The sequence below is a fragment of the Moschus berezovskii genome, chromosome 12 (assembly GCF_049115385.1).
Source record: "Moschus berezovskii isolate FMDL1 chromosome 12, NW_MosBer_1.0, whole genome shotgun sequence".
NCBI classification, from domain to species: domain Eukaryota; kingdom Metazoa; phylum Chordata; class Mammalia; order Artiodactyla; family Moschidae; genus Moschus; species Moschus berezovskii.
In genome coordinates, this window is record NC_142471.1 from 36,875,046 (window position 1) to 36,900,100 (window position 25,055).

Genomic DNA, 25,055 nt, shown 5'->3' on the forward strand with positions numbered 1-25,055 from the left:
ACTCAGGTTCAATCCCTGGGTCAGGATATTCCCCTGGAAAAGAGAATGGCTACCCTCTCCAGTTTTTCCCAGTATCCTTGCTTGGGAAATCCCATTGGCAGTAGTCCATGGGGTCGCAAAGTGTGGACACAACCAAGTGATTAAGTACCACCATACATTATATATTTTTAAACAAGGGACTGATATGATAAAAGTAGAGATTCAGAAAGATTAATTTAGTGTTAGACCACAGGGTAGATTGCAGCATGGAGATTCCGGAGGCAGGGAACCCAGTTGAGCAATGTGATGAAAATTTCACTGATGTTGGCTGCTTGGTAAATATCTGAGGGTATTAGACTCTGAGTAGAGTATGCTCAACATCATCAATCATTGATGAATATTTATTAACTTCCAAGAGCATGTGAGATTGTGAGTGGTTGAGGAAAATGGAAAAAAGATCTAGTGCATGTTCTAGAGTATATACAAGGTTTGCTATTTAATTGCACTGAGCTTTCTTTCCTTCAAAATATTACTTCCTATTTACTATTTAGGAAATATTTGACCTACTTGTTATTAGAAGTGTTTTGCCAGATACCACATTAATGATTCTACAAAGAAAAGTTAGTGTCTGAAATTTAATCCTAGAGGTCAAAGGCCAGGAATAAAAACATTTGCAGGCACTATTTCCAGGAAAATCTTCAATGACATTAATGAGAAAAATGTTAACCAGAAGCATGTGATTTTGAGTCATGCTGAAAAATACTGGAAGAAAAACAAATGCAGAACAAGTGTTCTGTATAATTTTAGAAAAGTAATTTGGACTATCTGATATTTTCTTATGTACTGTAATAATGGATAAACATAAAAGAATGTTCAAAATAGGTAGATCTGGTAAATGTGAATAATTCACTTGTTAACTAAGCTGCTTTTTACCTATTGAAATATATTCTTCTGGAATAAAACAACTAGACCAGGAAGATTTTGTTGATTATTTTAAGTTGGGTGCTCAGGGCTGGTGTACTGGGATGACCCAGAGGGATGGGATGGGGAGGGAGGTGGGAGGAGCGGGGTTCAGGATGGGGAACACATGTACACCTATGGCTGATTCATGTCAATGTATGGCAAAAACCATTACAATATTGTAAAGTAACTATCCTGCTGGGGCTGAAACTCCAATACTTTGGCCACCTCATGAGACGAGTTGACTCACTGGAAAAGACGCTGATGCTGGGAAAGGTTGGGGGCGGGAGGAGAAGGGGACGACGGAGAATGAGATGGCTGGATGGCATCACCGATTCTGTGGACATGAGTTTGAGTGTACTCCGGGAGTTGGTGATGGACAGGGAGGCCTGGCGTGCTGTGGTTCATGGGGTCGCGGAGAGTCGGACACGACTGAGCGACTGAACTGAACTGAACTGAACTGAACTATCCTCCAATTAAAATAAATAATTTAAAATAAAAAAACAGAAAAATCATAAGGGAAAATCTAATACTAAGGTATCTCAATCCTACCCCCTCCCTCCAGCCAAGTGATGCTGAACAAACATCCTTTATCTTAAGAGGATAATTTCTATAAATCATGGCTATTACTCATTTTTAACAATTTATTAGACAAGATGAGTATCTATTAGAATAGCTAGCATGCAACTTTCATTCTTCCAAAGAGACAGTTGACGAGTTCAGTATACATGGATGGATATGAAATTACATTTACTCTTTTGGAAAATTATGAAATGATAATAGGAGGGTAGAATAAGGATGCTCAGAAATACATCTGTAGCCAGAGTTTAGAAGCAGAGTTAAATTGAGATAAGACATGCTCAGCTAAGACCCAAGGAAAAAGAAATGTGCTTTACAGAAGGGTCCACAAAGGAGAAGGGAAAGTCGTCAAGTCCTCTCAAAGAAAGGACTGGAAGAGTGTCCGAAATTTGCAGTGTGAGCTTTCATTAAAATACTTTCCTACCCTTATTACTTTTTCTATACCCATCTGAAAACAATGCTACTGGAGATACAGACTTTCAAGGTAATTTTTTGCAGGATGCTATGAAATCCTACTAAAATATGACCAAAATATTCTTAAATGAATTATTTCAGTGTCACTTTGTACACTAAACCAAGAAGCCAAGTATTTTATTTCCTAATCTTAAAGAACTCTCAGCTGTGAACAAATTCAGTCAATAGACTTACATGATGTCCCAAAAGATAGTATAACCCAATGGCCACTTTGCTAGACATGTAACAATCTCCACCTTTGAGCTTGGGACATATGTATACTTATGGCTGATATATGTTGATGTATGGCTGAAACCGACACAATATTATAAAGCAATTATCTTCTAAGTAAAAAATAAATAAAAGGAAAAAAACTATGATAAGTACCCCTTTCCCATGGATTTGTTTCCTCAGAAAAACCTGTAGAGTTCCCAAATGTGTATTAAAATATTTCACTTTTTACTCCTTTTTCTCCCCACTCTCAGCTAGATTTCCCTGGGGACGTGGTAGGTGGATGGGTATCTTCAGGAATAGTGAGGCATCCTTTACCTCATGCTCTCTTAGCTGTATTACTTAAATCCTACATCCTTTATAGTCTCTTCCTCCTAAGTGCCTGTAGGGCCATAAAGAATAAAAGAATATAGTACCAAAATGTATGATATTTGGTGTGAAAAATTTATCAGTTGACCATAATAATACAACAAACATGTGACCACAATCCTCAGTCCAAGTACTGTAGCATAAAGCAGGTTAACTACTATTGTCCTTATAAGTTCTTCTAACCAAGGAAAAGTAGTGCCACCAGAGCTCAGTGTTATCTTGAAACTCTGATTCATATTTTGCTTCCAAACATTGGCAGAGATTCAGTGTCAGGAGAGAAAGAAAGAGGGCAGAGAAAATGGAGTAGGAAAGAAAGGCTAGAGATTTTCAGTTTTGTTAGTGTTGGTCAATTTGTGACAGTTTTTCAGACTCCACCATCTGTGAACTTAAAACTCAATTACAACAAGTCTCCCATTGAGATGTAATTGGGAAACTAAACTTCTCATATCAAGGGGGAAAAAACCCTCAGTTTAGCCAGATGCCTTCTCTTTAAGAGTTTATGTAGCACCGTAATTTAGAGATTCATAAGGATTTCACTCTTGATCTCTAGAATTTTCTTGAATAATCCATCTTATCCTACTGTAGTCTGTTTCTACCCCATCTCCCTTTGTACACATTTCTACTTTTATTCCTTTTTCTTTGTTTCTGGAATCCCAATCCTATCTTGTTTAGGATTTTTTTCACAGATAGTCTCTGCTGTCATGACAGCAGAAAATCATATATTAATAACAGATAACCCATAGTAAATTCATGGCTTTGTAGTCATCATGATGCTGGTCTTTGGCTGAGAAATTGGTTAATAAGAGAAAATCTGGGGTAGAAAAAGATATTTCCACTCACCAGTGCATGGCACTAGTAAAAGGTCTTGCTTCTCACCCCTCACCCTTCAATACAGTACATATTTGCTGAATTTATTGGTGATTTTCTTAGTTTTCACGGGTGCCAATGACCAGGTATAATGCTGTTCTTATGTAAGTATCCTGGCCTTGGAAATGCCTTAGAAATGAATGCATCTTGATAACCTAAGTTAGCTTCACATATCTTAATCTATTGTCATTAGCTCATCTCACTTTGCTAAATTAACTCAGATTTCATTGTAATGATATAGTGAAAGAGACAGGACTACAATTCACAAATGTCAATGACACCTGCTTTGCAGCCCTCCTTGCTCAAGTTCTTGAAAGAACCTTGCAGAGGACACTCAACACAGTACTGCTTGCTAATTCTCACAGCTCTCTAACCTCCCAAATTCTACTGGATTGTTTTTTTTTATGGCTTAAGGCCTAGCTATACTGCATGTATTCCTCAGTCTTTTGGCAAAATGCGTGTAGTTCAATACAAAATATGTTTTGTGATAATTCTTAAAGACATGGGAGAATCTTTTATTAAGAGAACAAAAAGGTTAAAAACAATTTTTTTTTCAGTGTAATAAACACAATTCTGTATATACACACATACTTACAAACACTTTCATATAAAGAAAAAACATTTTTTGGAAAGAATAAACCAAAATGTCCAAAATAGTTACTTCTGGCTGGTGGATTCATGAGCCATTTAAATTTTCTTAGTAAGGCTTTTGGGATTTCCCAGGTGATGCTAGTGGTAAAGAACATGCCTGCCAATGCAGGCGACATAAGAGATGCAGATTCTATCCCTGGGTTGGGAAGATCCCCTGGAGGAGGAAATGGCAACCCACTCCTGTATTCTTGCCTGGAGAATCCCATGGACAGAGAAGCCTGGTGGGCTGCAGTCCATAGGGTCACAAAGAGTAGGACACGACTGAGTGACTAAGCACACACTTATACTTTTATGAATTTTCCAGATTTTCTCCAATGAATAGGTAAGGGTATTGTTTCTGAATGAGCAAAGTAATACATTTGCACTGCAAAAAAATGAGGTCAAAAGAAAGAAAAAACTGAAAAACTCCTGTAATCTTGAGTATTTAAAATTGAAAACTTTTTTTTCTACTTCATCACTCATATTTGTGTATGAGTGTTATTTGTGTGTATAGATATATCTGTACATGTTTCAGTGTGTCTGTATATCATATGCATCAGTGATAGGGTTAAATTTGCATTATGTTCAACTCAGGATAATCTTTCAATAATGGTCAGATATGAATACGATTCATAACTGGAAATAACAAGCAATATATGGAGAAGTCCCATCACTTCATGGCAGATAGATGGGGAAACAGTGGAAACAGTGTCAGACTTTATTTTTCTGGGCTCCAAAATCACTGCACATGGCGAATGTAGCAATGAAATTTAAAGATGCTTGCTCCTTGGAAGGAAAGTTACGACCAACCTAGACAGCATATTAAAAAGCAGAGACATTACTTTGCCAACAAAGGTCCGTCTAGTCAAGGCTATTGTTTTTCCAGTAGTCGTGTATGGATGTGAGAGTTGGACTACAAAGAAAGCTGAGCAAGAAGAATTGATGCTTTTGAACTGTGGTGTTAGAGAAGACTCTTGAGAGTCCCTTGGACTGCAAGGAGATCCAACCAGTCCATCCTAAAGGAAATCAGTCCTAGGTGTTCATTGGAAGGACTGATGTTGAGGCTGAAACTGCAATACTTTGGCCACCTGATGTGAAGAGCTGACTCATTGGAAAAGACCCTGATGCTGGGAAAGATTGAGGGCAGGAGGAGAAGGGGATGAGATGGTTGGATGGCATCATCGACTTGAAGGACATGGGTTTGGGTGGACTCTGGGAGTTGGTGATGGACAAGGAGGCCTGGCATGCTGCGGTTCATGGGATCGCAAAGAGTCAGACACGACTGAGCGACTGAACTAAACTGAACTAATATGGAAAAGAAAATAATAGGTAAATTGATCTGTGGATATTAACTAGACATACATGCACACAAAAATATGTAGACACAACTTATTTCAATTAAGATGATACTGTCTACAATTTTATTTTTCATTAGTGACACACTGTAACTTTCCACATCATTCCATATTAATTTGTGATGCCTGCTATACTCCACGACATAGCTTATATTGTTTAAGCAATATTTCTTAGACAACTTGATCTGAGCTCATCAAAGTCTGTTACTTATTAATGAAGAGACTGCCAAACACCCATGGCCTTCAATGGTGGTGGGATATTTGAATCACTTACATTTTTCTAAAAAATGTGGATGCCTGGAGCTCACCTCCAATGATTCTGATCTAATTGGTCTGGGCTACGGTCCAGGAATAAGCATTTTTAAGAAGCACCCTGAAGTGTTTCTAATGTGCAGTCAGGATTATGAACCAACAAGGAAGATATGCTGGTTTGATTTGACATGGAGAAGGACTTACAAACATAAGACTTCTGACTTAGCACAGATTGCTGTTTTGCTTTTTACTTCCTGTGGCCATAATGGGATATTCAACAGTGACAGGGATAAATTTGCAGCCTGAACAAGTCTGAACTACCTTCTCACAACGATCAGACATGAACCGTTAACTAGAAATAACAAGTAATATATAGAGACACAAATCATAAGTAAATTGATGTGTGGCTATTAATTAGATGTACCAAGGAACGTGGAGTATTCTCTGACAGGAGCCAATTAGTAAACAGGTGGCAAAATGTGTCCAATGAAGGTCACCTAACAGGGGCACAGCCTTGCTTTTCCTTAAGCAGCTGTCAGGGAGTTTCTGTAGGAAGTCCTCTAAGATGCCAAACACTCAGTTTGCTTAATTCTTAGATTTTATGGAAAAGAGTTTCTTCCTCAGTACAGTAGCACATTCAACTGGTGTAATAATACATTTCATCCATTTGCAGATGCACATTTTAATATTTTAACTTCTCTGAAATTTGGATGCATCTTAAAATTGAAATCACAAAAAAGTTATTACTGTTTAATTGTCAGCATTACTTTTTTTTCTTAGTGGTACATGAAATAGTGTGAAGTGTTAGTTGCTCAGTTGTGTCCGAATATTTACAAACCCATGGACTGTAGCCCACCAGGCTCCTCTATCTATGGAATTCTCCAGGTGAGAATACTGGAGTGGGTAGCTGCTCCCTTCTCCAGGGGATCTTTCCGACCCAGAGATCGAACCCGGGTCTCTCACATTGCAGCTAGATTCTTTACCATCTGAGCCACCAGGGAAGCCCCTGAAATAGTGGAGCATCTTAAAATCGATGGTGCAATGAAATATGGTATATTTAAAAATATTCAGTCTCTGACTGTATCTTCAGACCTTTATTGTTATCTTCTTGGGAAAAGTCTCTATCATCTTTTGCCTACATTACTGTAGTAGCCTCCTAACTTATTCTATTTCTACCCTTTGCTATATTTCAATCCATTCTCAGCACCTCTACCAAAATGTTCCCATTAAAACTGAAGCCTATACTTCGCTTTAGGCTAAGGCACTCCCAAGATAGCTCTGAAGGGTGGGGAAGTGTACTTCCTGCTCCTCTTTGCATTTGCTACCATCCTCCCAGCTTCTTCCAAAAGACCCCTGAACTTTGCTTATCATGTAATGAGATTAGTCAGTGAGTACTCATCCTCACTGCAGTGAGGAGGCTGACCAGTGGTCTTCAACGAAGGTGCTGGTTTTTGGTTCCCTGTCATTCTTGCCAACATTCTGCTATTTTAAGTCTTAGTGATTTACAGGTACAGTTAGATGGTCCTTCCAATCCCCTGGCATGTGGTTCCTCAATCTCTCCCTTAGTGATCTTGCCCTTTACCCTGTCTCAGCACTTGCTTTCATGGGAAGTCATGCTTTTATCCTGAAACCATGTCTCTTCCAAAATGTCAGTGTCACGTACTCGACATCTCTTTTGCTGTCTTTCCCGCTCATCCCTTTTAGTACCTGACTTTTCTCTTTAGTCTCACTTGGATCTTCAACCCACGATGTTACCACCTTTACATTCTCCATCCCTCCCTACCTGAAGTCTTCCTCTCCCTTGAGATCTCAGCCTAGAATCTATGGTCAATCATTTTAATCATTTCCTTGCACACAACTCTTTTGACCTTTTTTAGTTGGTCATACTGCTAGGGGAAATCACTGATGAAACTCCTTCCAAACTTGGATCCATGACTGAAAATGACTGTAGTAAAACATACAACTATGCTGATGGCTCTCCCCCCTTACACTGATGATCAATGACCTCAAGAGGACCTTTAAAGCTGCCAGGTAATCACATCATATTTTCCAGGTTTATTTTCTTTCCTACTATCTGGATGGATATTTTTCACTTTCCTACTTTCCTGAAACCTCTCATATTTTCTTCCCATTCTCACTTAGCTGATAATACCAAGGAAAGTGAATAAATCAGAAAGTGCTTCATCAATTCCCACTATCATATCCAACTTCAAATTGCATTGGTGTTTATATATTCTAACTTTTTTTTTTTTTCCTTCTGGATGAACTGTCAATGTTACCAGCTAAAGCCAAGATTTCTTCTTGTGTGACAGACCCCATTCTGACTTACATCCCTCTAAGTTTCCATCTCTCTCCTGCATCATCAGTTTTCCCCTCTTGTATGGGTTATTTCCTTAAGTGGTATTTCTCTCAACTTAAACACAAACAAACCACTATGACCTCATCACCGGCTTTCTTTCTCTTGCTATTGGGAGCAAAACTCCAGAAAGAGTTGTCCATTCCTTTTGCTCTAATTTCTCTTGAATTTTCTCTTGAATCCACTCCAAACAAATGCTCACTCCTACTCTTTACTCTAAGCACTCTTATCAAGATCACTAATGACCTCTAATGTCATTTTGCACAACCCAATGTCACATCTCCATTTTCACCTTATTAGTCAATATAGATAAATCTCAGACTCTTTCTCACCTTCAGGATAGCACTCTTCCTGTTTTCCTTCCACCTCACCAGCTGCTCCTTCTCAGTCTCTTTTGCTAATTTTTTTTCTTATTTTCTTAACCTATAAATGTTGCACCCTGGGGCTGAGTCTAAGGATCTGTATTTCTTCCCTTATATAAGGAGAAGGAAATGGCAACCCACTCCAGTGTTCTTGCTTGGAGAATCCCAGGGACGGGGGAGCCTGGTGGGCTGCCGTCTATGGGGTCACACAGAGTCGGACATGACTGAAGTGACTTAGCAGTAGCAGCAGCATACAGTAAATCCCTAGATAATCTTATTGAGTGCCATGTCTTTAAATATACTAAATACAGATGACTCCAAGCATGTTACCTCTAGCTCAGACCTTTTCCCTGGACTTCAGACTTGTATAACCAACTTGTTACTTAACACCTCCACTGGGATGTCTAGTAGGCATCTCAAAGTTAACAAGTCTCAAATGGAACTCTAGATATTTCTCCCAAAGCTGCTCCCTCTGGGGAAAAAAATAGGTATTTAAAAGAGTTCTGCATTTTATCTGGCAGAACAGGGAAGAAAAGCAGTGCCTTATTCAGGTAAAAACACTATGCTACTCACATCAGAGAGAGAAAAAAAATGTTAAACTTTAATTAATGCTGTGGGTGGATTTATATATTTGGAATTGTAGCAGTTCCATCAAACAAGGAAGTGTATTTTTACCTCCTCTAAACATCTGTGGGTTTAAAAATTCCATTTTAACAGGGAGCTTAGAAGAAATAGGATTTTTCTTTACTTGCTTTATCAGCTTTCTGTGTCTTATATTTTTATCTGCAAGATGATTTGTGCCATTTAATGAGTTATTTCTTTTAATTTAGACTATTGAACCATCCTTTGATCATTTATATAATTTCAAATAATACAAACCCTCTCTCTACTTCTTTTTGTAGTTCAAAATGAAAAATAATGTGGGAATGGGTAGGGCTAGGATCTGTGAAAAGTTGAGTTACTATTTACAGAAAATAAAAAACATGAATACGACATTTTAAAAAATTAATTTTTTTATTGAAGAATAATTGCCTTATAGAAATTTGCTGTTTTCTGTCAAACCAGACATTTTTAATATATGGAGTTGCCTGGGAAACTCTCAGGAAAATTCATGGAATTTAAGTAGTTTAGGTCATATAATAGGTATAAATTGACCCATAATTAAAACCAAACAGAATCACCTCTAAGTGCCAACATGACAAGGTCTTCTTGCTTACTCAAGGACAGTACTTCAATGATTTTCCCTTTCTTGTGTCAATTAATTTTTTCTTTATTGGGTTTTTCTCATCATCATATAGCATGCTGTAACACTTTCCAACTTAAAAAAAAAAGCAAAATTCCCTTTGCCTTTTCAGTTACTATTCGATCTCTCTGCTACTCTGCATAAAATAATTCTTTGCAGGTATTATCCATAAACCTCCCATTCTTACTTAAACACACTTGTGTCCATTAGTTTTACATTTGGCTACATACAAAAGAGAAAGTAACATAAAAGTAATCAAAATAAAATAAGGTCAGATTCAGCCTGTTCATGGTTGGAATGGTGAGTCCACAGACAGATGGGACATGTCTTTCTTCTTTACCATCTTAGCTTGGGGCTTTCAATGTCACATGATCCACAAAGGCTGCTGGGGCTCCAGCCATCACTTTGGGTTTTAGTGCATCAAAAAAATGAATAAAAGGACGTGTGGTAGATGATACTGTTAGTGTATAATTTTTCATATTTCCCACCCCTGCCATGGTTCATAGCTGATGGAGAGATAATAACCCTCTTCATTGACTTTGGGTTCAATCATATAAGTTCTTTGGGCAGTGGGTGGAAGTGATCTTTTAGGTTCTGAACCGAAGCACTAAGAGGTGTGGTAAATTTCCACGACTGCTTGAAGCTCCATCGCCCCCTCATGGGAACAGCATATTTTCCTTTCAGCCTGGAACTGAAGCTGCCCTGACCCTGACCCAAAGCCTAGAATGCAGCCTTACTCAGTCAAGCCAGCCAAACTCCTGATCCAGAATCATGAAAGAGAATGTTGTAAGCCAATGAGATATTTTGGGGTTGTTTGTTTCATAGAACTATCACAGTAAAAATCTGACCAATACAGAGATGATGAATGCAAAGGATGTCTCCTGGCTGAATAAGCTCCCTTTCAGCTGACTTCACAGAAATACCACACATACTTCTACTTATATGTTATATGTGGTCATATTTTGATGAAAGGGAGATTAGACTGTATACTGGATGCTTCTAAACCCCCGACAAAACCAGATTCTTGTTACTAAAGAAGAGTGGGACATGACTATTGAGTGGGAACCAGCAGTTGCCTCCACATGAATCCACTCAGGCTTTTTCTCCAGCTCCCCATGAAACAGCTCTTGTCAACTCATCCCATATATTACTGACCTATTAGCAGCCATTGACACACTTCTTTCCATGAAATTTCATGTTTTAATTTAGACCATTTGGTTCTTTTCCTACGTCGTCAGCCACACCTTCTCAGTCTCCTTTCCATGTTCATCCTCCTTCCTGAGCTCCTGACAGTTCTTCAAGCTCAGTCTGCTTCTTATTTTACAGGATAGCAAACTTCATGCTGTCACAGATCTTATCCAGCCCCAAAGTCTTAAATAACACCTACCTATGCTGATGAATCCCAAAGTGAGATCTTCAATTCACATTTTTCTCATAAATTCAGCTTAACATATCCAACAGCCTCCTTGGTTTCTGCATGAGATGTCTAACAGGTATCTCACAGAGACCATGCCCCAAACAGAACTTTTCCCCATTCCCTACACCAATAATTGCTTTCTATAGCCTTCCTTCTGGCAATTCCAAGTCTTCTGGAAACACAGGCTAAAAATGATTCCTTTCTCTCAGACCATTCCAAATCATCAGCAAATATTCTCAGCTATATCTTTATAAATAAATCATGCCATATTCAATGAAAAGGAATGAACTCACTGTGTGTATGAACAACATGGATGAATCTTTTTTTTTTTTTAACATGGATGAATCTTACAGACATAATATAAACTGAAATATGCCAGGGATAAAAATGACATATTTTATATTATTCTGTTTACATGAAGTGCATGAAACAGACAAATCTATAGTGACAGAGGTCAGAATAGGGGTTGTCTCTGGGGAAATATTGACAGGGAGGTATGGGAGGGATTCTTAGTTACATTAGTAGACACATATGTGAAAATTAATGGGACAGTTCACTAAAGACTTGCATGTACATAAGTTATATTTCAATACAAAGAAACATAACTATTGCTTTCTTACCAATAATTCATGAACTACAGATTTCTGATGATGTATAAGATATGTGTTTGTGTGTGTGCTCAATCACACAGTCATGTCTAACTCTTTGAGACCATAGCTTGTCAGGCTCCTCTGTCCATGGGATTATCCCAGCAAGAATAGTGGAGTGTGTTGCCATTTCCTTTGGTGGCAGAGCCTCCCAACCCACAGATTGAACTCAAGTCTCCTGCCTTTCCTGTATTGCAGGAGTATTCTTTACCACTTGAGCTGTTGGGGAAGCCTGATGTATAAGATGAAAAAGTTCATTCATCACAGATATATTTTGAGATATTGTGATTTATAATGGGAAATATATATTTGCATAAAACTCCTTAAACTTGGAAGTTCTCATTGTAACTGATGAATGCAACAAAGATATTGTTATTTCTGTTTATGAAGCAACTAGTAGACCCTACTTAAGGGTGGGGGCTGGTTGCCAGAAGGACCATCTATATGATTAGGGGGTTGGAACTTTTAGTCCCTTTTCCCTGACCTCCAGGGACAGGACAGAGGCTGGAGATTGGTTTAGTCACCAATGGCTAATGAATGAATCACTCATGCCTATGTAATGATGCTTGTGTAAGACTCCAAAAGGTTGCAGTTCAGAAAGCTTCCATGGAGGGTGAACCAGAACGTTTCTATTAATATATGCCCTGGTGCCAGGCCCCAAGCTCCATGAGGACCTTTGTTTGGGGCTTTGCCCTCTGCATCTCTTCTTCACTGACTGATAATCTTTAATATCTTTTGTAATAAATTAGTCATCTGTTGAGTAAATGGTTTTCCTGAGTTCTGTGAGCTGTTCTAGCAAATTACTCAAACCCAAGGAGAGGGTCATGAAAACCTCTGCTTTATAGCCAGTCAGAAGTATAGGTAACATTCTGGGCTTGTGATTGGCCTCTGACATGGAGTTTGGTCCTGGGGGAATGAGCCCTTAGCTTGTGGAATCTGATGCCATTTCTGGGTAGATAGTTTCACAATAGAGTTGAATTCTCAGACACCCTGCTGGTGTCCAGGAACTATTGTTAGTATGTGAAAGCTTACACATACCCATACATGTTAGAAACAGGTGCAGGAATGCAACAAGATATTTTTAGGTATATCTATCTCTTTACAAAATCGGCCACTTAATACATATACTGCTGTATCATCTGGTCCAAGCCACTGTGATTTCTTGACTAGATTATCAAAAGAGCCTCTTAGTATTCCTATTACTCCATTCAACTTCCCTTCAGTGTATTACCCACATAGCACTAAGAGTATCTCTTTAAAATTCAACTCAGTCTATATCAATCCTCTGCTGAAAACCCTCTGAAGATTTCCCACTGAGCTCAGAGTAAAAGCCAAAATCCATATGTCTGTCCCCTTACTTCCTTAATGTCCCTACTCCAAAGTCATCTAAACAGTGAAGGCTATCATGACTATTCTATATAAATATTATTCTCCCAACTTTCTGATACTCTCTACCCCCTTTAACTGCTTTTTCATTATAACTCAAATAACTTTCTTACAGAGTATCTATTTAACAGTTTGTTTTATTTTTAGCTCCTTCCCCAGTGGAATAAGAGGTGAGGTTTATAGTATCCCTCCTTGAGTCTGGATGGATTCTGACTGCCTAACCAATAGAATATGATGAATGTGATGATGGACTGGTTCCTCGACTTGACCCTTAAGAGACTTTTCCTGTCTCTTGGAACATACTCTCTGGGATACCTGAGTGACTATGTAAGAAGTCCAGCTACTCTGAGAGTTTGATGTTGGGCAGGTTACGTGTAGGTGCTCCAGAGAACTGTCTCAGGAGAGTTCCAGCTATGCCAAACATGAGTTAAGCTGCCTCCAGACCAGTCACCCTCCATGTAAATACTACCAAGTACCTTCAGCCAATGTCACATGGAGCAGAAAAATTGTCCAGCTGAGCTCTGCCTGAATTACTGAGCCAACAATCATGAGTGATAATAAAATGGTTGATATTTTAAGTCACAACATTCTGGGCTAACTTGTTAAGGAACAATAGCTAACCAGACAGAAGTTCTCTCTATGGGTGGTGGGTATCAACCAGCAGGTTTTGTTTCAGGGTGTGTGTTCCAGCAGCAAGTAGGCGGGCTTCCTTCACTCCTCAGTGTCAAAAGCAACAGAGTTTTCCCCTTGGTACTCGCATCCCCACTGGCTCTGGTTCTCTTCAGGCAGATCATTTAATTTCATTAGAGCAGAGATTGTAGACTTCAGTCTGGGATCAGATATTACCCGCCGCCAGTCTCTCAGTGTGTGGGGTGCAGGAGATAAGTCCCAGGTGTCCCATATGCCCTCCTCTATTTATCTTGCTCACTGATCAGAGACTAGGAGGTAGTACCTGGAGAATTGCTTCTGAATCCCTGTGATGACTTTCTCTGTGTGTCTCAGGCATCTCTGACACACTCCTCACCCCTTTCTTGCCCTTAGAAATTCATCAAAATGTCTTGAGTCAACTCATGGATTCCAATTTTCTTACCAGAACTGTAACAGGTTAATTCCTTTCTGTACATCTTTGCTGTCATTTCGATGGGATGTGGGAGTGGTGGGAGGGAAACACATGTGCTGTGTTTACTCTCCTAAATACAAATGTATGTATTACTACATTGAAAAATATATATGGCAGGAAATTTTGAAAGAAGTGAAGCTGTCTTGATCCTTCCAGACCAGCTGCCCTCCATCTGACTACCACCAGGTGCCCTCAGCCAATGTCACATGGAGTAGAAGAGGAAACACTGAGTTTTGGTTGTTCCAGCCACTTCTTTGCACTTGTTCAGATGCTGAACTGGGTGGATCCAGCTAATCATGAATTGCAAACTCATTTCCTCTGGGATCTCCTTAGTTCAAAACTGTCCTGGCTTGTCAAAGCTCATGAGCACACAAGCACGATGTGTGTGTGTGTGTGTTGGTGGGGTGGGGGTGGGGATGGGTTAGGAAGGAGAGAGAAGGAGTTGCCCCCAAACCAGTTTCCCTAACAAGCCTTTCAGTCTGCAGTGAATCTGCCCACAGAGTAGAACTTCATAGGATGAAAAGTCTAGGTGAAGCAGATGTGTCTTTTATATATTCTCAGATCTTATTCTTTAATTACCTCAATTGCAAACATTATTACTGTATAGAGTAGCAATATAATTTTATTGCACAACCAACTAAAATGTTCATCAAATATTTTTAATGATGTGAGAAAATGCTTATGATGAAATCTTGAGAATAAAGACAAGAGAAGAAAGCATCATTCAAAATGTTAGCCTGTGATTTCAAAAGTAGAAAAAAGCATAGAATTAGGATGGTATATGAGGACACTCATTTTATTTGCTTAGTAGAATTGAGAGTGTTTTTATTCCAAAAAAATTTATGTGTACTCTAAATAAACTTTTTTTTTTTTAAAAAGCAAGAATATGCCTGAGAGGATATAGGACTTTTCTAAATCTAGCATATGATGGGCAAATAAGGTTCTGTGTCCAGCTATGGGTTGTTAATAATTCAAACTGACCACTCTACTGAAAGCAATGAGAAATGTTGGACAAAAGATATTAAACATGTAGCAATAATAAGATGGTAAGAGATTGCCAAGTCAAAATATGACCAATGGTGCCACCCCGGGGGATTAGCAGAGCACCACAGGTCCTGACTGTTGCCCGGCGCTTCCACTGAACTTGCCAAATGAGTAGCCGCTTTTGGAACTTGCTAGGTGAAAGAGAGGAGTCCAATAGCCATCCAGGCTGGAGAATCTAAGAGGAAACCATTCCTGGAAAGCTTGGAACCCAGAAATGTCATACCCTTGGGATAAGGGTTGACTAGGAGTGAATCAACCCCGCTCCCAGGGACTACAAGGACCTGTGTATTGGCTTCCAGCAGAGAAGTGGTTTTACAAAAATCCTGAGAAAATATAATCACATGTCTACCTTCACTGGGACTCACAGTTCCAACTTTCACCTCACATGGGTTGGTACAGGTAGATCTTGGTTTTGTGAGAATTGATGTTTTCACAATTTGGGGCAGGTAGTTCATTCTGAGAAAAAAATTTACAATGAAAGTACATAATCAGTTACAAATGTGAATACTCATTTGGAAGAGCAAAGGAGTCACACAAATTCCAAATTTAAAAAGTTGACAAACATTATATATAAACATCTCCAAATCCAGAAAAGTAAGTTATTATTAAAAGTCTGACTCAATAGAATCATTTCCCCCTATTATTTTTTTGCTGCTTTGATAGCCTCTTTATATGACAATGACTTTGTAATGTAACTTTCTATATAGGGAACATAAAGATGATTTAGTCCCTACTCTAACATGGGTGATAGAAATTTATTTTGTTATTGACGACCTGGAAAATTTTGTTTAAGTTTTATACCTCATTAATGATAATATCATGTACATTTTTAGGATTGCTGTCAAATTTGGCAAATTCTTTTCCAAGTTTCTTTTATGCATAGGCTATAAAATTTCAGAATATTTCACATTTTCTTGGGCAGTGACTAATCATGACTACTCTTTAAATTAATGTCCTGCCTGGTTCCTGATGCCCAGGTTGTAATGACATATTTAGTTTTTGTTATTTTAGTTGATGTCAGTATTTCATGTCAGATTGGCAAGCCATTTGAATCTTTTTAATGTGATCAGATATTTGACTTTTTATTAATTTCATTTTCAAGTTGCCTGAGAATCAATTTTTTAACCTTTAAAATTTATGTCTCTCTCTAATCATTTACTGCTTCTGTGTGCTGTGCTCAGTTGCTCAGACGTGTTTGACTCTCTGCGACCCCACAGACTGTAGCCTTCCAGGCTTCTCTGTTCATGGGATTTTCCAGGCAAGAATACTGGAGTGGGTTGCCATTTCCTTTTCCATGCTGCTCCTGGCATAATCTAAAAAACATTTTCATAGCTATTTGCTTCTTGATAGCAGAATAATTTTTATTGACCTCTTCATTCATCTTTATCACCTTTTTTGTATATCCCATTAATGTTTTATCACAATTTCCTTTTTGCTGTTTTAAAATAATTTTAAAGTTGACAAGAGGTACCCATTACTTGGATCTAACTCAGGCTCCCCTGGTGGCTCAGTGGTAAAGAACCCCTCTGCAAAGCAAGAGCTGCAGGAGATGTGGGTTCAGTCCCTGGGTCGGGAATATCCCCTGGAGGAGGGCATGGCAACCCACTCCAGTATTCTTGATTGGAGAATCCCATGGACCGAGGAGACTGGTGGGCTAAAGTCCATAGGGTCGCAAAGAGTTGGACATGACTGAAGCAACTCAGCACGCATGCATGTGGGATTCTTTATCACTTGTTTTATTAAAAATTATTGTAGTTAAAATATTTGGTTTTTACCAACTGTTTGAAAAAATTCTTTGGCATCTCATCTGAGTTTGGGTTTTTCCGCTGAATCTTTGAAATATATATATTCAAATAATTAAAATGCTACTCTACTGTTGCAAGGTTGAAAAGTTTTATAATGGACAAGACATCTCATTACATTTCTTAGATTATTTAAAGAAAGCCACACCTTGCCAAGAATATTTAAGATACTCCACATAAAGGACACCTGGAAAAGAAAAAGAGTAACAACTGCAAAATAACAAAGTAGTCAACCATTTATCAGGGACTGTGGAGGCAGCTTTTGTCAGGCAAGACTAAAGGAATTGCTGATAGATATATTAAGGGGAGTTCTGCAGTCTATGTATCTGTCTATGATTATTATTCCACAGCACATTACACTTGAATGGAACTTGTTTAATGTTGTTAATAAACCTACAGTAGAAGCTCTTCAGTTGACGAAGAGATTAGAAATCATGCTCAGAGTTGAGGTTTGGGGGTTTGTTTTTTGTTATGTTATTTGTGTTTAGATAATTACAGTTTACTCAATTCCCAACTGATTAGTGTTTGTCCCATATGGTGACAAATCTACAATAATGTGAGTATTTGCTGTTTCTTTTGTTGGATTTACCATTTTATTTTATACATGTTTTTCATTATTTTAAACTAATTATTCAAAAACTGTTTTAGGTAAATAGGCTATATATATTTGTTTTTCCATTTGAAATTTTGCAGATGCTCATGCAAAAATCCATCAGCTTCAACAAGTAGATGTTGCCTATGACATTTCTGTTATCTGAAGAATACTATAGTCATTGTCACCTCCAAAACCTTTCTAAATATTCAATACTTCCAACTACTTTATAGATCACATAAAAATAATATATGTTTTTATTTTCTGTTTGTAATTTTCTCCTTGGACTTACAAAATTTTGTCAACATTTTTCCCTATGTGCTTCATAGTTTTGATGTTAATGTACATGGTGCCTTTTAAAATATTTACAACATTTCTGCATTGTTACATAGAAAAGCAAATGTTTTTCTAGACAGATTTCATAGCTATGATCACTGCTAACAAATTCTAATTCCAGTCATTTACCTGTAAATTAGATTAATTTGAATTTTTAACATAGAACATCGTATGATTTAGGATAAAGACAGATTTATTTATTCCTTTTCAATCTTTATGGTTTAATTTTTTATTCTTGCCTTACTGTCCTGGCTATGACTTCAGCATGATGTTGAATAGAATTGGTGATAACGGACAACTCGATCTTCTTCCTGACCTCAGAAGGAATGTATTCAGTATTTTCCCCTTAGCTATATATATATATATATATTTAACCATATACTTGTTTCCATATTGACATTCTGAGTTGGAAGGATGTACAAAGTTCTAAGTCTGGAAGAAGAAGTTGGCGAAATGGCTACTACCTTAGAGTAAGTGGTGACGGGGATTTCAGGGAGTCCGGAAGGATTGAAAAGACTGACGTTGGAGTAGAGGGTCAGTGGGCATGTTGGAAGGTGGTAGAAGAGAGGCAGTGAGAGGCAGAGGCAAAAACCAGGGGCCACTCTCATTAATTTCAGCACTGTCTTTGTAGAAACCCAGATGTGTGAGCAGGAGGTCCTCTACTTGGGAACAGGACCAAGAACAGGGTGGGCAAGAACAAGGGCATCATTCCTGACATATGCCCAAGTCAGATTCTGAATCTGTCCTATTTATGTTTTACTAGATCATATGGGAAGTAAACGAATTATTGGACTTTCTTTAGGGTTGCCAGTCTGACTTTCCTGGCGAAGGGTGGAAGGTTGATGACATCATGCCCCAAGTGGCAGACAGCTTAAGCAAACTTATCCATGGTTCATCAGGGCTACAGAAATCAAAGGCCCATCATAACCATTGAGAGTAAAGGTGGTTAGTGCATGTTTTAAATTTTCTTTAAACTTAATTATTTTAGCGTTGAAAATTAAACAAAAAAAATTCTTTGAAAAAGGTTAAGACATTTCAGACCATGTCCCTTCTACTGACCCCACTCCTCAGAGGAAACTACAATTGTCAGTTTGTTCTTTCTCCTTCCATATATGTTTCAAAAAATCTGTGTTCATAAATACGGCTGTAATATACACAATGGTGTTATTGCGTGTGTATGTGTTTAATACAAATTCTATGCATTCAAGTTTTATTTTGTCCTTCCACCTTTTGGAGCATCAATTTCTTCAAAAGGTATCTTCAGAGGAAATGTTTCAAGAGCTACTGTGAAACAATATTCTCTGAAATGTTTGTCAGGAATGATAATGAACATGAAGATAGAAGATGATAGTACCACAGAAGTTAAGAAAATTGAAAATGGCTTAATTTATGGTGGGGACTGTGTGGCAGATAAAAGAAAAATAGCTGTCCTGAATTTCTTTTTTCTTTGCCTAATGCCCAGAGGGCACCCACATACCTTAGTGACAAGGAACTCAAGTGAGGGCTCTGGTTGGTATCAGCATGGTTATTAATTGTTTCCTCTTCTTAAGATCAAAGTTGAATGAAGAGGCTAAATGAGTTTCCTTTAAGCGTGAAAAGGCTCTTGTTAAGTTGCGATAGGACTGCTGCAAAGATGAAGGATGAATATGAGGTGTGTGTTTTAAGGACTCTGCTTCCAATTATTTTTGTCCCTTTATTATTGAGAATCAGTGCCTGCATTAGAAGGATTGGTGACTGAATACTCTTCACAAATTCATTATATGTAGCCTCCACTTTTTAACCTTTGCCTATGAGTGATTTTTGAAATGCACTCATGGTGGACGATTTTTAAATTCTAAAGGTGAATGAAATGGCATTGTCAAAGCAGTAATGTCTGTAATGATGGGAACATGAGTGCCTGGAAATTGAGTTCTTCAAGGGAGGGATATTATGGGAAGAGGTAAAAAGAATTGTGTCTTGATTTCCAATATATTAATTTATTCAAATAGTTTCATCTAATTATATAAAGGAATCATAGGATGCTAGAGTCAAAAAGACCTTAGCGATAATCCAGTTATTGAAATAAATTTTATAGAAGTAATGAGAGAGCCCACAAACTACATGAACAGTCCAAGGTCACAGAGCTGGTTAGTGGAAGGAAAAAGAAAAACCCAGGCTTCCTGAACTGAGTGGGTACTATGGGCTTTCTCTACAATGTGCTGCCTCCTTAATTTGACCCTTCAATGATCTATGTATTGATTGAAGACTGACAATAAAATTAAACTTTTGAGAGACAGAATGGGGTGGAGGAAGGGATATTATCTATGGAGTTAGATACCCACATTTGAATTCTGAATCAGCCAATCTGTTGCTGATTTTAGGCAAGTTCCTTTCCTGATGTAGCCTTAGTTTGACAATTTAAAATGCCTATCTGACAAAGTTTTTAGGGAGCTAGATGAAATAATTTCAGGGAAGTGCCAACATAGGACCCAACACCTTGTGGCTTCTTAACAAGTGGTTGGTTGTCTAGTCTCTGTTTTTATAAAAAAGATATTAAAAGGGAGGAAGTAAAGAAAAAGAACAAAATTAAAAAACTCTTATTAGAAATAACTGCTATTGTTCTCCTTTTCCTTCCTTTCCTAATCTCCTAAATTAGGTAACAAAACTAGGTAACTCTAGTTTTGTATAATATGTCAAATGATCTTGGGAATTAGGAAAGGTTGCTAGGAGTCTAATTTTACATAATGACCTAAGAAATGGTGAGGAAAACTCTGGAACTTGTGATTAAGCCCTAGATAACTTAGATGCAGCACTCAACAAGAGAGAAGGCAGAGGTCGCCTCTGATTTTTAGGAACGGTCCTCAATGCATAGGTAACCAGTTTTGAGAATGCAGAATAAAGCTCCTATGATTTAGTCAAGGGTGATTGTTGATTGCGGGGAATGGTTTTTGGTGTGATAACTTGGTGGGATCATCAAAAATGCCCTCTTATGAATCCCAGCTCATGCAGATTTGAGAAGCATTTTCAAAGCCTGTTCTCCAGTAGCTTTTCAAGCTTCAGGGATAAACAAGCCAGGACATCTTACTTCTGGGAAAATGGCCTCAAATTCTTGAAACAAGGGCTGTGAGAAACTAAGGTAGACAATCAGTATGAAACAAAGTTAACAGCAACAGAGGCATATCCCCTGCCTTTTCTGCTCCAGTGATCCTGGCCAAAAGAGCCGAGGAAAGGTAAATATGCTTTAAATTAAAGAAGGGTGCCATCAACTGCTAGATCTAGCTGATGGGACAAAATGATAAAGTGCACCCAGAGAACTGGCTTTGAATTCTCTCCCGAAGAAAGTGGTATGATTGCAAGGGAATTAAGCAGAGGGGAACTCAGACATTCTAGAAAGAAGGAGAGAGCTGGAGGAAAAAGTCAGACCACGAAATATAAGGGACTGTGTCCCCCAGATTTAAACCTGGAAGTAACTGTCAGGGAAGTGACAGGTGCTTCTCTTCTTTGTTTGGAACGTCCCCTTGTTGATAGCCAGTGGATACGTTCAGCTCTCTAGAATCCAGCCACTTCCGTCACTGAAAGTGAGCTGGAAAAAGCATCCTTCAGCTCCTTCCTGCAGATGGGCACTGGAGCCGGGTATAAATTCTGAAGTCCACCTGGGGTCAGGGTGCCCTCCCACCCCCTGACTCCCTTCCCTCACCCTTGCCCTTTCCCTTGGCCCTGGTTCCTTCAAGCAAACAGATGTACGGAGATTCTCCTGGAGTCCTCTTCTTATTTCCCAGGAAGGCTTTTCCTTCTCACACTGTGGCCTGGCCAGTCCTGCCCTCAATTTGATCCTGCCTGCTGTCTATCTAGCAGAATTAACTGGCACTCCTGGTTTAGGGTTTAAGGATGTGGATGTATTTACCTTTAAACATCTGGACAAGTCTGGCTGATCTAGATAGAGGAATTGCCAAATATATAGGCACATTGTAGCAAAGGAAGACCATGGCACACTTTAGTTGGAAAGCACCAGTTACCAGGACAAGCAACAGCTTTTTGCAGAAAGAGATACATGTATTGGGAAAGACAATAGTGATTCTCTGCTAATTCTAGGTTTTCCTTATCATCTCTGTCACCCAGTACTTCACTCCTATTCTGTAGTTTTGTTAACCTCGTTAGCTGCCATTTTGATTCTGTTTTTCTGTTTCTTCTTCTGCTTGAACTATTATTCTTTTTTATGTATAATTACAACATAAGCCAGAAGTCCAGATATATTAAGCTAGAAAGGCCTTGGTAATATGCATTTGAACCACAAAAAGGAAATTAGCACATTTGTGTGATAAACGAAAGTATATTATCTTGCAGGAATAGTGAACATTAAGGTTATGCAATGTGAAGATTCAATGACGTTTTCCCAAGTTCAAGGACTCTGTTTGGGAAATTATTTCCCCTGGGTTAGAGGCTGGTGTTAAGTAGGCAGAGAATTGGAAGCTGATAAAGGAATTACTAATACTGCCATTTGTTTTACAGATTTCAATTAAAGGATTTAATATGATGGTTAAACTATAAATTACATTTAGCAAAGCTATGAGACTGGCATTTTCCTTAATTTAATATGCCTGCTTAATGCCAGGAAGCATTAATCCAGGAGGCATTGGGTGGTCTCAAATTCAAACTAAATCGCTGGTACTTATGTTTCCCGGTTAAACAAGAAATACTGTTCATTAGACTGGAGAGTGGAATGAAGTATTACATTGTATTTTAGAATCCAGAATTGAATGCTATCCCATTGCACTTGAAGCATTTAACAGATCTAAGTGAAATCAAGTGTTTGGAGAAACCACTTCAGTTTGTCTTTCATTAGTTTGACAGTTGCAAATGAAGTAGAGTTATTAGGTCTCCTAGTCAATAAAACTATATTAGCCTTTCCCCTGCTTCATTCCGTGCTCCAAGGCCAAGTTTGCCTGTTACTTCAGGTGTTTCTTGACTTCCTACTTTTGCATTCCAGTCCCCTATAATGAAAAGGACATCTTTTTTGGGTGTCAGTTCTAAAAGGTCTTGTAGGTCTTCATAAAACCGTTCAACTTCAGCTTCTTCAGCATTACTGGTTGGAGTATAGGCTTGGATTACTGTAATATTGAATGGTTTGCCTTGGAAATGAACAGAAATCATTCTGTCGTTTTTAAGATTGCATCCAAGTACTGCATTTCGGACTCTTTTGTTGACCATGATGGCTACTCCATTTCTTCTAAGGGATTCCTGCCCACAGTAGTAGATATAATGGTCATCTGAGTTAAATTCACCCATTCCAGTCCATTTTAGTTCACTGATTCCTAGAATGTCTACGTTCACTCTTGTCATCTCCTGTTTGACCACTTCCAATTTGCCTTGATTCATGGACCTAACATTCCAGGTTCCTATGCAATATTGCTCTTTATAGCATCGTACCTTGCTTCTATCACCAGTCACATCCACAACTGGGTATTTGTTTTGCTTTGGCTCCATCCCTTCATTCCTTCTGGAGTTATTTCTCCACTGATCTCCAGTAGCATACTGGGCACCTACCGACCTGGGGGAATTCCTCATTCAGTATCCTATCATTTTGCCCTTTGATACTGTTCATGGGGTTCTCAAGGCAAGTATACTGAAGTGGTTTGCCATTCCCTTCTCCAGTGGACCACATTCTGTCAGACCTCTCCACCATGACCCATCCGTCTTGGGTGGCCCCACACGGCATGGCTTAGTTTCATTGAGTTAGACAAGGCTGTGGTGCATGTGATCAGATCAACTAGTTTTCTGTGATTATGATTTCAGTGTGTCTGCCCTCTGATGCCCCCTCACAATACCTACTGTCTTATTTGGGTTTCTCTTACCTTGGTCGTGGAATACCTCTTCACAGCTGCTCCAGCAAAGCGCAGCCGCTGTACCTTACCTTGGACGTAGGGCTAACTCTTGGCTAATAGAGTTTTGCCAAGAGAACGCACTGGTCATAGCAAACACCCTCTTCCAACAACACAAGAGAAGACTCTACACATGGTCAACACCGAAATCAGATTGATTATATTCTTTGCAGCCAAAGATGGAGAAGCTCTATATAGTTAGCAAAAACAAGACCAGGAGATGACTATGGCTCAGATCATGAACTCCTTCCTTATTGCAAATTCAGACTGAAATTGAAGAAAGTAGGGAAAACCACTAGACCATTCAGATATGACCTAAATCAATCCCTTATGATTATACAGTGGAAGTGAGAAATAGATTTAAGGGACTAGATCTGATAGAGTGCCTGATGAACTCTGGACGGAGGTTCATGACACTGTACAGGAGACAGGGACCAAGACCATCCCCATGGAAAAGAAATGCAAAAAAGCAAAATGGCTGTCTGAGGAGGCCTTACAAATAGCTGTGAAAAGAAGAGAAGTGAAAAGCAAAGGAGAAAAGGAAAGATATAAGCAACTGAATGCGGAGTTCCAAAGATAGCAAGGAGAGATAAGAAAGCCTTCCTCAGCGATCAATGCAAAGAAATAGAGGAAAACAACAGAATAGGAAAAACAAGAGATCTCTTCAAGAAAATTAGAGATATCAAGGGAACATTTCATGCAAAGATGGTCTCGATAAAGGACAGAAGTGGTATGGACCTAACAGAAGCAGAAGATATTAAGAAGAGGTGGCAAGAATACACAGAATAACTGTACAAAAAAGATTTTCAAGACCAAGATAATCATGTGATCACTCACCTGGAACCAGACATCTTGGAATGTGAAGTCAAGTGGGCTTTAAAGAGCATCACGACGAACAAAGCTAGTGGAGGTGATGGAATTCCAATTGAGCTATTTCAAATCCTGAAAGATGATGCTGTGAAAGTGCTACACTCAATACACCAGCAAATTTGGAAAACTCAGCAGTGGCCACAGGACTGGAAAAGGTCAGTTTTCATTCCAATCCCAAAGAAAGGCAATGCCAAAGAATGCTCAAACTACCGCACAACTGCACTAATCTCACACGCTAGTAAAGGCACGCTCAAAATTCTCCAAGCCAGGCTTCAGCAATATGTGAACCATAAACTCCCAGATGTTCAAGCAGGTTTTAGAAAAGGCAGAGGCACCAGAGATCAAAT